Source organism: Physeter macrocephalus, chromosome 11 (genome assembly GCF_002837175.3).
Source record: "Physeter macrocephalus isolate SW-GA chromosome 11, ASM283717v5, whole genome shotgun sequence".
In the NCBI taxonomy this organism is placed as follows: domain Eukaryota; kingdom Metazoa; phylum Chordata; class Mammalia; order Artiodactyla; family Physeteridae; genus Physeter; species Physeter macrocephalus.
The window spans coordinates 75,966,773-75,981,893 of NC_041224.1; the positions used below are offsets into that span (position 1 = coordinate 75,966,773).

A 15,121-nucleotide genomic window follows, 5' to 3' on the forward strand; every position below is an offset into this window, starting at 1 on the left:
AGAAAAAAAGAACAGAGCATCAAGGACCTGTGAGAATATCAAGGGCAGTCTAAAAATGGTACAATTGTAGTCCCAAAAGGATAGAGAGATAGAAATAATATCTGAAGAAACAAAGGCCAAAGAATTTCCAAATCTGAAGAAAACTGAACCCATATATTCAAGAAACTCAATGAACAAAAAACAGGTTAAGCACACAGAAACTGTACCAAGGCACAAAATTAACAATCAAACTGCTGAAATCCAGTAATATAAAAAAAATCTTAAAAGCAACCAAAGTGAGGGGAAGACACATTACGTATAGAGGAACAAAGGTAAGAATTACCACAGACTCCTTGCAGAAAGTAATGCGAACAAGTTTAAGCAAAGGAATAACGCCTTTAACGTGCTAAGAAGAAAAAAAAAACCTGTAAACTGAAATCTGCACAAAGCAAAAATATCCTTCACAGATGGAGAAATAAAAACATTTTCAGACAAACAAAAGCTGAGAATCTGTCAACAGAATGAACCCTAATGTAAACCATGGACTTAGTTAATAATAATGCATCAATATCAACTCTAACAAATGTACCATACCAAAGCAATATGTTAATAATAGGGAAGGGGGAGAGACGAGAGTGAGAGAGAGTATATAGGAACTCTGTACTTCCTGTTCAGTTTTTCTGTAAACCTAAAACTGCTCTGAGAAACAACAGATAGAAACCTATTTCTACACAAAGGAAGACCAATAGAAATGGTAAGTATGTGAGTTTACCTTTTATTTTCTTACTTTTATTTTAAAGAGATAATGGTTTTTAAAGCAAACGTAGCAAAAATGTATAAAAATAAAAACATGCAGCATAAAATGGATGACAAAAATAGCACAAAGAATGAGGGGGAGAAAATTTTATTTCCAAATTGGAAGCAACCAAAATGTCCATGAAAGGGGAATGGAGAAATTGTGGTATAAACATATAAAGGAACACTAGGCAACAGTAAACTGGAACAAAATACTGATAGACACAAACATGGATGAATTGCAAAAACATTTTGGTGAAGGAAAAAATCCAGACATTAAAGAGTACATACTGTATGATTCCATTCAGGAATAAATTTGCAAAACTTTGAGCAACCACCAAATACATACAAAGATCACACATTACGAAAGCAGATACTCAACACAGAGAAGCGATACATACGTAGTTAAAAGATTTTTCTGACTTCACAAAGTTAAGATCAAGAACAATCATCATTATCTTCTGAGTTTTAGTTTCCTCATCTGTAAAACAGTGTAGTAATAGTTTGTATACTTCATAAATTTAGTTGTTAAATTAATTAAATAGTTATTAAATAAGCATATATGCTACGCTATTACTTCGCATAGTGCCAGTATGACCTCAATAAGTGCTAGCTTTGTAAAGAAATAACCCAGAAAAGGGGGCAAATGGAACAAATGGAGACTGCCACTGGAAGTCAACTGGTTAGCAGCGTTCCTATTAAAGAGTCTTCACTGTTGAAGAAATCAGAAAGCCAAACACTACATACAGCAAAAGCCAAATGAGAAGTTTTGGAATATATTTGGAATCATTTAATATGACTTTAGAATTGAAAACGATACTACTAAGGCCTTAAAAGAATAGATTTATAAACATATAAAAAGACTAAGCCACAAGAAACAGTATCTTCAAGTCAGTTAATTTCACAGAAGCAAGCATTTAAGAAATACAGTGATTTCAAGCACACATGAAACTAGGGACTGTTCCAATTACAGGAGGTAAAAAGATGACACAAATGTGAGTAGGTGTGAACAATAAAAGCAAAGCAGGGTGTAGGATGGATAGATGGGCAGAACACAATTACGCGCTACCTTGAAAACAGGAAAACATTTGAATTTAATATGACAAAAAATACACAAATAAGAGAAAGGCAAGACTAATCCTGTCAAGTGGAATTAATGCACAATTCCAGCCTCAGTGTTAGGTAAGGTTAAAAAGCTGGGTTCTTTTACAATGCCCACTAAAACACAACCTATTACATTCTTAGCCAGCAAACAGAAAGGGTAGCATTGGTGTTACAATGTGATAGTATACTAATGCCAGAAATGCCTATTTTCCCCCATGCCCTTCCACCTCCATCTATATCTCCCAAAGTACCCATTAGGTCCAAAACATCTCTTCACACAGCCTCAGTTCTTTATTAAAAAATAAAAAAGCAAATAGCTTTACTGAGATACAATTCACATGCCATACAATTCACCCATTTAAAGTATACACCTGAATTTTTTTATATTCACAGGAATGCGCAACCATCACCACTAATCCCAGAACATTTTCATCACCCTTAAAAGAAACCTGTACCCATTAGCAGTCACTCCCCATTCCCTATTCCCACCCCACACCCCAGCCCTAAGCAGTGAGGCATCTTTTTGCCTCTATAGAATTGCCTATTCTGGACATTTCATATAAATTGAACCATATAATATATAATCTTCCATGACTAGCTTATTTCACTTAACAATGTTTTCAAGATCCATCCATGCTGTGGCATGCATTCATACTTCATCCCTTTTTATTGCCAAATAATATTCTACTGTATGGAAATACCACATTTTATTTATTCATTCATCAGTTGATGGACATTTCTTTCCACTTTTTGCCTAGTATTAGTAATGGTGCTATAAGCACTGGTATACAAGCTTCTGTGTGGGTATATGCATTTATTTTTAGCTTCTACTCTTATAATAAAATAACTTAGAGTGCCCTCACATTTTCTTTTCTATCATCCTACTTCATTATGGTATCTAACATCTTCCCCATAACGATACACATACCGGTGGTTGTGCCACAAATAATAAGGCATTTTAGGTAAATTACTAGCTCCTATTTTATTTTCCCAAATAATTTATCACTCCCCAATCTATAATCAGCAACCATACTGACAGCGTTCACATTGATATATAATATTTATTACATGTTCTGATCTATCATTCATCAAGTGGAGGATGTTAACTTCTCAAATGCTGAAGTTCCATTTGTTCTACGTGCCTCAACCCAAACTAAGGGCTAACACTCCTAGTATTCCTTGTCAGGCATATGGTTACTGGAACCTATCATTTTTACAGTCCTCAACCACCCACACCCCAATAACAAAAAGTATATTTTGTCCATGAAAAAAAAAGTTCAAAAACGAGCACACTTTAAAATGTGACACTAGGCACTTAACATAAAAAATGGCCAAATATACATCACTTTGGTTAAAGTCTGGTAAACTGGCAAAGTGTGTCAAACAGATGTCCACATTAATAAGGATGCTGGCCAGAATCTAGAAAAAGCTTGAACACCATATTTGCGATATTCTGCAACTTCCTAAAGTTTTGAACTGGAAGAGGCCTCAGAGGTCTTTTTAGAAACACAATCTCTAAAACTTAACAGAAATGAAATGGAATCCAGGAGTAATATCCAGACTACCAGTCTAATCCACATCAAAACAGGATTCTACCCATTTCAAACAAACAAATAGTAACAACAAAAATATCTGCACTAATGGAAAAGAAGAAATCCAAACAACCCTAAAGTTATCCTAAAAGATGGATACTATAACTTGGGATTTTTATTGCAAATAATTTGATACTTCTAAAGTGCTGCTCTGAAACTTAAAATAGAGAGAAGGGGCTTCAGATTATCCTCATAGTACTACCTTTCCTTGCATTCTGGTATGTCTTCTTGAGTGGAAGAGAATTGGGAAGAGTTAAAGCTACTGCCCTAAGAACTATATACATCATCTACTACTTGTTACACTGACAACAAATCCTAGGATAGTTGTGGCAATTATAAATCACTGTAACATTTTACTTCCCTGCTAAGTAGATGCATGGGAGTCCATGTGTCAAAATTTCATCTACTGTATCTCACAGCAGAAAAAATGTTGAGAACTACTGATCTAGACCAGCAGTGTTAAAGACTTTAAGTTCAGTCCAAAACCTTAGTTCAGCCCAAATCCTCATGTAAAATCTAGGGTCATTTGAAAGACAGAAACTTAATAGATTACTATATATTTATTGAGAATCTACATGAAAAGAATGCAAGAACAACTAAGACACAAGCATAAAAACCTTCAATGCACTGTGTATACACCTACTCCCTTTATTATAAGGTCAAACATGGTAAGTACAATAAGACAGATACAAAGTACTACGAGGATTTCAAAAGAAAACTCTTCTAATTGGAAGGAATCAGTTCTTTATCAAAAGCAAAGCATTTGGCCTGACCTGGGAAAGGAGATCAAGAAGTGAGATACAGAGGAGAATGAGAAGAGAATAATCTATCTTTATTCATGTCTTCTACTTGAAAGGCATATATTCCCACCAATTTCCTTCAAACAATCAAATTAAGAATTAAGCTAGCACTGTCCTTTTAAACAAGTGTTGTTGAGCATTATTCTTTAAGGAACCAAGCTTTATTAATAAGGAAGGACATAATGTCATCTTTGTTATCTTGTTATATGGGCATATTAAAGACTGCCCTGGTCACTTCGAAGATTAAAAAGACTTTTCAACAGCTCTTCCTTAGCTGAAGAACAAAGTCCAAACTGCTCAACATCCAACGTGCTCTACAATCTGGTCTCAAGCTCTCCTTCCCACTTTACCATCTTCTACTTCTGAAACACCCTCCAATCTAGCCAAACTGTGTCCAATACATACCTCTCACTTTTCTGTTTTAGTTCTTTAGCTCACAATGATTTCTCTATGTGAAATATCTTTTCTACACCTCTGACAATAAAACCTGACATCCAGCTCAAATATCAATTCTTCCATGAAGCATTCCCTGGTCACTTCTGAACTCTTCCTTCCCTGAACTCCCTAATCCATGCCTTGTGTCTAAGATTTATACATCACTTGGTAATTAATGTAGCATAGTAATTAATGGGGTTTTACCCTTTCTACACCATTACCTACTAGAAGCAAAGGGCTGTATCTTAAATGTGTTTATATTTCTGCATCAACAATACAGAAACAATAGTTAAAGTAGTGAGAATAGAAAAGGAATAGAGTCCAAAGGAAGGGATAAGGGAACAGAGCATTGGACATTGCTTTGGGGCTACCATATTTACCAGCTGAAAGAAAAGGGGTAGGGCAGTAAAAAGAAATTGTATAGAGAGTCTGTCAAGTCATTACTTAAGACTTGGGGAAGCTACGAAAAAAGAAATGAAAGCTCATATATGAGGTTCCAAAGACAGACAGCTGGGCATAGGTACTGACTGCCTTTAAACACCATTAAAAAGCCAGGTGTAGAATTCCAAAAATACATCATTAATAGAAAAGGTTTTAATTTATATAATGAAAGATTTCTGATGTTTAAGGTCAACAGGCCTTTTAATTTTGGTTTATATTTTTAAAAAGAAATGTATAGTGACTAATGGAACAAGTCAATTTCTACCCCAACAATGTAAAACACTGACAAAAAAACTTGTTAATTCTAGGGAAAGAAATGCTTAAAGGTAATAAATATTTTAAGCAGGGCTTCCCTGGTGGCGCAGTGGTTCAGAGCCCGCCAGCCGATGCAGGGGACACGGGTTTGTGCCCCGGTCCGGAAGGTCCCACATGCCGCAGAGCTGCTGGGCCCATGAGCCATGGCCGCTGAGCCTGCGCGTCCGGAGCCTGTGCTCTGCAACAGGAGAGGCCACTACAGTGAGAAGCCCGCGTACCATAAAAAAAAAAAAAAAGAAAAAAGTATTTTAAGCAACTAAATTCTAGAAACCAAGCATACAGAACTTCCACACGTAACTCTAACTTTGTTAAATTTCTCATGTTAAAAAGACATAAATATAAAACATATAAGACAGAGAACCAATTAACTTCAACTACAATCAACAGATACAGTGCCATCTTATTAAACAATAAAAGTGTACAGCCAAGAAATAACACAACACCTACAATTTATTGTAATCAAAGAACAACAGTTCAATCATAAAATAAAACTGAGAAAGCCAAAAGAGTAGAAAAAGAAAGAGAAGAGATACAAGTAGTTTAACTTTCAAAGAAGTTAACATCAGATCAATTCCCAAGTTTAGAAGTTACCTTTCTAAAAAAAAAACAAAAATTTACTATCCTACTAACAGAACCAGCAAAGAAACAAGTAGAATGGATAAACAAACTGTGAAGTAGTCATACAATGGCAATGTGAGGGCATGGAAAATAAATGGACTTTAGCTACATGTACTAATAGTAACCTGCTTAAGAATATAGGCCAGCGGAGCCTGTGCTCCGCAACGGGAGAGGCCACAACAGTGAGAGGCCCGTGTACCGCCAAAAAAATAAAGAATGTAGGCCAAGAGAATAATAACCACAAATTCTTAATAATTCTTAATCCTCTGGGGTTAGAGATAGAAATAAGACTGTGAACGTTCACACAGGGGACTTCAACAATACTGGTAGTTTTATTTTTTCAGTGAGGTAGTAGATCCACAAGTGAATGTTTTATTATTCTTTATTTACCATTATATTTTTTATATATTATTTACATCTCCACCTCTAAGTGTAAAAAATTTTATTAAAAATGATTTAAATTCCAAAAAAAAATGTTACCTTTTCTAAAAACTTCACATATTAGATTGTCATTAGAATAAAGAAGTACCAAAGAAGTGCTAGGTTGAATATAGGCCTATAACTCATTCATGTTATAAATAAAACCAAAGCATTTCCAATATACATTACAGAAAAAAATATTTGAATTAATAACCTTACTTTACAGAAAAAAGCACTTAAGACTCTTGCAATAACCTAGAACCTGCATTTACATGCTAGCAGAATGAAGCAAGAGTATTTAAATCGGTTTATATCTCCTACAGGGTACTTTCTAACATCTCTAGCTCACCAGTGTAAGTTGACCACCTATGTCTTTTCTTACTAAAACCTTTGTAGCACTGATAGCATACGTCAATAGATTCCTGCTCCCCCTCCCCCAAAAGTAGACACTTTAATGAGGACAATGGTGGTAGCATTATCTAACTAACTAAAAGTATTTCCCCTAAACCATATGAAAAAACAAGGTGGAAAAGGAAATCCTACACAAAACCAAGCTTTCAGCATAGCCTAAAGACAAAAAAAAAAAGCTCTCTATGAGTGGAAACAGAAAAACCACCAAATCCCAGTACTTGATTGATCTCCCAAGCTGTCACTCCACCCCCACTCACCACAAGGCTTGGTGCCAGCAAACAGGCCTAAGGGTCATTTGCAAGGACCACCAAAAATATTAAACCCACCCCTAAATCTGGGAAAATGGGCAGATCAGAATACAGAGTACAGGGAAGGAAGTTCAAACTTCTGGTGATTTAAAGAACAGGTGCCATTTAAAGCGCTAGCCACCATGTAAGGGGGCACAACCTTGAAACACATGGCCTCTGGGAGAAGACTGGCAAAAGGAAGGAAAGAGTGTCCTTTGGCAACTGGATGGTAAAGGGAAAAAGAAAAAGGGGAAAATTTAAGGTCCTGCAAGACCAAAAAGAATCATAAAATTGGAAGTCTCACAACCCTTCTCTCCAACCATTAAAACAAACAAATAAGAACTAGTAAAGTAACAGGACTATTTTATACTGACAGAAAAGGGCACCATTAAACTAGGAATACTGTAAAACCTCCCAATATCACAAAAATGAACAAAAGAAAAGTGAAATCCAGAAAAATCAGGAAACAGATTTTGACATATCATGTGAGGAAAACCTCCTACCAAAAACAACCTCAAAGCAGCAAAAACTCTGTAAGTCAGTATTCCAAATAGAATTAAATATATTCTGTTACTATATTATTCCTAACATATTAATAATTGGATTAAACATATTCAAACAAGCATTTGAGGATATGAAAACCACTTTGAATCAGACAGAAACTGAAAAACTAAAAACAAAAATGAGAAATTTAAAAAGCTGACTGAATTCAAAAAAAAACAGAAAAAGAAATTATTGCAGAAATGAAGAATAAACTGCAAGGCACCGAAGGGAGAACTGACTCAAATGAAAATGATCTACCACAGTCCATAACATAACAGCATGTGTTATGAGCCACATCTATCCACATCTGGTGGTGTTTCATTTGATTTCAGATAACTCTCAATCCACCACTTCACAATAACTCACAAGCCACACCTTTCCAAAACTCACCTACATAAGCAAACTTCATGTCTTTTTCATAGCAAAGAGACATATTTACTCTTTATGTAATACTTAACCATTTAACATGTTTAACAGCATGACTGCTGTTTTAAATAGGTTTATTAGGTTCCTATCTTTCCTCTTTAATGTGTCACTGACAAAGTTTCTGAGTATTGTTTTCCTGGCTCCACTGATGCCACGAACCCCGTGGTCTTTATTATACAACTTTGCATCGCACAGTGATTTTCAGGAACACACATGCCACGTTATAGTAGAAGTGACTGTATATGTATAGTCATATACTAACCCACACATATATATATGTGTGGGTTAGTATACACACACATATTTCTTAGCTCTGCTGAAAAGGCCTAGAAACAATGACATCCCAGGAGCAATGAGCACACCTAGCACCCAGATCTTGGTTTCTAAATGTCATCCTCCAACAAAAGGAGCCAGGGCTCTTCGGAAAAGAGGATGATTCCAGGATTGGGAAAGGTAAAATACAAGATGAGTCTGGAGCAATTAAACAGTCTCCTGCTCTGTTCAGAAAAAAATGTTTATTGTCACTTTTGGCGTTTTTTGTTTTTTTTTTTTTGCTTTTTTTTTTGCTTATTTGTTTAACTTAAGACAATCTTATTGACACCACAGTATCTGAAATTTCTCACTTCTAGTTTCCAAGATAAAATGCTGAAAACCTTGAGATAATCTAAAACAGGGTGCTCTGCCTTAGGGCTTTTTTTAATAGATAAATCCTCTCTGTTCCAGGACCACTACATACCTTCATTTCCACTCCTCTTCAAACACCCATTCCATGGGCAACTCCTTAGGCCTTGTCATTAACAGGAACTGTTCCACTTCTGAGAGTAAGTTATACATCCCACTCTCTGACTATACCCTCTTTATCCATCTAGCACTCTATCACAAGTAAATTCATCATCTTTCTCCAAAGCCTAAACCTTCCCTTGTGCTTCCTATTTCAGTAAACCACCCATTCATTCCCTCAATTGCCCAGGCCATAAACCTAATCATTACCCTTAACTCTTTCTCTTTCACCTTCCACAAGCCCTCCATCACTGAGTCCTTTAATTCTACCTCCTATATATCTCCTCAAATCCAACTATTTCTTCAATCCTCATCCCACTACCACAGTCCAGGCCACCTTAACCCCTTTTAACTAATTTGTTGTAACATCCTCCTAATTATTCTCCTGCCTACCAGTTTTTTGGTTTTTTAAATTTATTTATTTATTTATTTATTTATTTATGGCTGAGTTGGGTCTTTGATGCTGCACGTGGGCTTTCTCTAGTTGCGAGTGGGGGCTACTCTTCGTTGTGGTGCGCTAGCTTCTCATTGTGGTGGCTCCCCTTGCTGCGGAGCACGGGCTCTAGGCGTGCGGGCTTCAGTAGTTGTGGCTCACGGGCTCTAGAGAGCAGGCTCAGTAGTGGTGGCGCATGGGCTTAGATGCTCCACAGCGTGTGGCATCTTCCCGGACCAGGGCTTGAACCCATGTCCCCTGCATTGGCAGGCGGACTCTTAACCACTGCGCCACCAGGGAAGCCCTGCCTACCAGTTGTAACTCTCTCTGAAGAAGTCTACACAGTGCAATCAGTATCACCTTTTAAATTAATTTCCTCCCAGGCTTAAGATGCTTAGATTTTCCCTAAAATAAAGTATAAATTCCTTAACACAGCTTAAGGGCTCTTCATAATCTGGTCCCTATTTATCTCTCCAGTCTAATCTCTCTGGCACTGCCTGATCCATCCATAGTGTACTCTTTGAGTTTCTCCAAGCAACCCAAGGTCCTTAAGTGTATCTCTTGCCCTTAACACAGGTCTAGTAAACTCTACCTACTCTCTTCACAAGGCTAAGTCCTATTCACTTTTTAGACTTCAACCTAAGTTGAAAATGTCACTTCCAGTGGAATAAATTTTCCTGGCTTCCCTAAAACTGGGTTAATTTCCCCTCCTATGTGCTCCTGTAGCACTCTACACTATACACATCAAGCACATAGCAAAGTGAATTATAAACCTATATGTGTCCATACTCCCACGTGACTGTGAAAGCCATGCCTTTTCACTCTTATTCCTCATCACCTAGCCCTGTAGACTGAATGAATAAGATAATGAAAATCAAACTGTGAAATTGCCAAAGTAACACAATGTTTATGAAGAATTAGAACCCAAAGACTCCTGGCTCAGTAGCACAATATTCTTTCCACTATACTTTGTAGCACTTAATTTCACTTTAATAAACAAGTCAACGTTAATTATATATAAAGCATGTAACCTAGACTTAAAAAGGATCTAGATATCATCTCACTATAATTAAAGTGAAGCCCAGAAAGGGCTAAAGAACAAAACACTATAAAACAGCAATGCCAAGATTAGTCGTTTTGATGTTCTTTACATACTTAAATCTCAAGAATTAGGTTTTTAAAATTTTTAAGTTGAAATACTTTTAGATGTTTCATTACTTCAAGGTTAACAAAGTTAGTAAAAACAGAACAAATGAATCACCAATTCACTTAAAAGTTTCCACAAAATTACCTGAAATGTTTCAACAAAACACAAGAATAGTTAACTATGGTGTAAGAGTAATAAAGATAATATTGAGTCATTATTATATTTATACATTATAAACCACCTATGGGTACCAATCATGCTCAAGGCACTATGAAACACATTCACTGAACATACAAAGAGATATAAAACAGGACTCCTATTCCCAAGAACCTTAAAATAAGTTTTGGAAATCAAGACCCAATCATTACAGAATTAAACAGAAAAATTTCGTGACAAATTAGTCACTTAAACTGTTAACAGTTTCAAAAGAAAAGATTCTGTGCTAAGGAGTTCCAGGAACGTAAAGAAAAATTACAATCTACTGCTTGAGCAATCAGCATAAACTCAAAATTTCTCAGCTTGGTCAGCTGAAAAGGCTCTAAAACAATGATATTCCAGTATCAACGAGCATACCTACTGCCCAGTTCTTGACTTCTAAATACTCTTAACCCAATGAAAGAAACCAGGACTCCCTGAAGAAATGGCTGATCCTAGGACAGCTGCAGGAAAAGCAGAAGATGAGTCTGGAACATCTTCTGTCCCCAAAGTAAGGAAGTGCTCCAGAAATGATAGAAACATGTCAAAACAATCAATGAGTTAAGTTGAAGGAGCTCCCACTGACCAAATCTGAGTTAATTTGGAACATCAAAATGAATACTGACAGGGGACTTCCCTGGTGGCACAGTGGTTAAGAATCTGCCTTCCAATGCAGGGAACACAGGTTCGACCCCTGGTCCAGGAAGATCCCACATGCCACAGAGCAACTAAGCCCATGCGCCACAACTACTGAGCCTGCGCTCTAGAGCCCGTGCGCCTAGAGCCCGTGCTCCACAACAAGAGAAACACCGCAATGAGAAGCACATGCACCACAATGAAGAGTGGCCCCTGCTCGCCGCAACTAGAGGAAGCCCGTGTGCAGCAACGAAAACCCAATGCAGCCAAAAATAAATAAATATTTTTTAAAATGAATACTGACAGGTGATAGAGTATAACCTACTTTATAAAAAAAGAATCTATAAACTTATATTGATATTAAATAGGCGATGAAAAGGAAAAGCTCTAATTTACAATTGAATAGAAGGCTGACTAACAATTGTAGAAGGAATAATAGAAAAACACCACTTTGAAACCGCTGTGTAATAACTGATTCAAGCAAAAATCATCAACAAATGCTAAAACCATTATGTGAACATTCTGAGGGAAGACAGAGTATTTACACAGTCTCAAAGGGTCTCCCCAAAGATTATGCAACAATAACAAAGGGGACAATGAAAACTTTTATATGGAGTTTTCAAACCTTAACTGATTCAGGTAAACAACAACAATGGGTCAAAAAGACATTATATTGCCTTTTTTAATGAAGAATATATCATCACTTATGTGGTATTCCTGCATCTTACAAAACAAAGGACCTGTATTCTTCAAAACTATCATGCCAGAGAAAAACAAAACGTTGAAGGATTGTCTCAGATTAAAGGAGATAGGACAACTAAAATGTAATAAATAACACTGAATTAGAAAAAAAACACTATTAAAGGATATTATTGGCACAACTGAAGAGATTTCAACATGAACTGTATAGTAAATTATTGTATCAATATTAAATTTCTTGAATCCATCATACTGTGGTTATGTAAGAATATCTCTTCGTTCTTAGACAATATTGCTGAAGCACCAAGGGTAAAGGATCATGTGTGAGACCTACTCTCAAATGGTTAACAGTAAAAATAATTATAATAGGAAAAGGAAGAAAAAGGAGAAAAGAAAAAAAAAGAGGAAAAAAGAGAAGGAAAAAGATCTACAGAGTGGATTCCTGCTACTACAGCACAATACATGATACGCTGAATGAGATTAATATGTTTAATATGTGGTTTCCTTGTTAGCAAAGTACATTAATGCAGCATTTCCAATCTATCTCTTGTATGCATCTGTGATGTTCTCCCTCAGATGATATGCCTCTGACTTTAACTGAATAAACTTGAATCTTTGGCATACTCCAGAAGATGTAATCAAGGAGCTTCAAATTATAGATAAAATAAAATAATAATATCTGTTTCCGGAGTTTGGGGCCACTCTGCAAATACAGAGAATCATAAGGCAAATATGCTAACTATATTAAGAACCGGTGAATCTAGGTGACAGGTATATGAGTTCACTGTACTAGTCTTGTAACTTTTCTCTAAGGTTTTCCCAAAGCAAAACATTAAAACAACAACAACCTTCTGCCAATACCAAAACTTTACTTTGGGAAAACTGAGCCATTTCTGAAAAACAAAATCTCAACTCGCAGATTCTTTTCTCCCTTTCCCTTCATAATCCATGTGAAAATAAGCTTAACACCATTAAGAAAAAGGTTTTCAGCATCAAAATAAACATTTTGCTAAAATAGTCCCCAACTTGCAAACAGGTTATGTTCCAAAAGCTCATTTGTAATTTAGGTATTTAGAATGTGGAATGATCTTCACCATTACAAATAGTTGTTAGGCTCCTAATGCTGGCCACAAAAGCTCTCACAAAATGGAATCTCAGGAAATGCTATTATACTTAGGCTCGATAGCTCTGGGATTCCTGCCTTGACCCAAAATACATATATTAATATGTACAGGAAATGCACGAACTAGTATTTTATAATCTAGAAAGTACTTTTATAATTGTTAAAGTCTCATTTGGGAAAACTGGTTTGTGTTGGTCATTTCAGTTGATTAGGACAACTTCCACTCAATTCAACATTTAAGGAGATTTAATATGTGGCATGACAGACTGGTTGGTACTGAGCATACAGAAAGAGCAACACAGTCTTTGACATAGGAACTCCACCTAGCAGAAGAGAATGACATCAATTATAATACTTTAAATAGTCTATAATGGATTTTACTCTACAAATAGTGTGTGCATCAAGAGCAAGGGAGGAAAACTTTGTCTAAAAACATTAAAATCGGTATCAAGATAACATCTGAGCTACAACTTAAACAATAAATATGAGCAAGTGAGCATTCCAATTCCTGGCAAAAACATGAATGAAGATATAGATATATTACATTCTGATAATGGAGAAAAACCATAATTAAGCAATAACAAGATATGTACAAATTATACTAAGTATCTTAAAGAAAATAAACAAGATGTGTGACAGAGTAACTAACAGACTGCAACATTAAACAGGATGGTCTGAGTGAGAAAGTGAGATCTGGGCCAAGTTCCAAAGAGTTTGGCCAGGCCAGCCTTATGAAAAGCATCTCAAGCAGGTAGTACAAAAAGTGCAAAAGACCCTAAAAAGGAAGTAAAAAGTTTAAAGAACACTGGGAGGCGCAAGTGGTTGGCATCCAGTGAATGAACAGAAGAACAATGAGAAGGAGAAAGATCATTCAGGGCCCTTCAGGTCGCAGAAAAGAATACAGGCCATTCGAGAGGAATGGGAAGTCACTGAAAGATTTTAAGGAAAAATGACATGACTGAGGCTCTTAAAATGGTCCCTAGGGCTGCTTTGTGAATAAAGAACTTGTGAGGAACAGGAAAAGAAACAAGAAGCCCAGTCAGGAGGCTACTGCAGTAATTCATGCAAGAGATAATGATGCCTTGAAATAAAGAGGTGAAGGCAGTGAAGGCTAAGAGCAGTGGATTGGCTCAAGATAGATTCTGAAGGTACAACATAACGTGTGGATGGGCTGGATCTGAGAGAAAAGAAAAGAATCCGAAATGATATCTTAGGTTTCTGGCTTGAGTCCTGCCATTTACTGAGATGGGGAGGGCCAGCAGAGACACCAGGGTTTGAGGGTAGGAGAGAGGAAGAAGGTTGGGGGAGAGGAATAAATAGCTATATCTTAGTCACGTGGCTAACATTATGTTTGAAATCCCAACTAGATTTCCAAGTGGATATTAAGCTCAAGAAAATTCTGGGCTAGAAAAATAAAAGTGGGAGACATCAGCATGAAAATAATAGCCTTTTCAGGGAGGAGCAAATAGCTGGCCTTAACTGGGTCATAGAAACTGAAGAGTTGTGGCTGACAATGAGCCTAGAAAGATAGGATAGAATCATACTATGAAGTGAACCGTGACTAATGGCAACAGCAGTAGCGGTAATGATAGTAATAGTAGGAGAAAAAATTACTGCATTTTAGGTACCAAGGACTGTGCTAAAAGCTTGATAATACACATCTCATTCAATCGTCTCAACAACTCTACAAAGTAAATAACATTATAATCACTATTTTATACACTGAGCCTCAAGAAGACTGAGAACTTGACAAAGAAAACGTGCTAGAGTGGGTATTCTAAAACTTGGGCGGTCAGATTTTAGACGTCAACCTCTTATCTTTTAAGTTACTGCCTCTTTACTGATTTTACATGCCTTCAAAGTTTTTTTTAAAAGAAGAATGCAATTTAGATCTGAATTTTAGAAATGTAATTCTAATCTCTATGTAAAAGATGGATTGCTA

At 36.4% G+C, this 15,121-nt stretch overlaps 1 protein-coding gene across 9 annotated transcripts in view; it reads right to left on the reverse strand.

The window, feature by feature from the left end:
- The window catches only part of MEF2A (myocyte enhancer factor 2A), a 188,403-nt gene that overhangs the window by 168,071 nt on the left and 5,211 nt on the right, over nt 1–15,121 (reverse strand). The gene's annotated exons all lie outside the window — the stretch shown is intronic.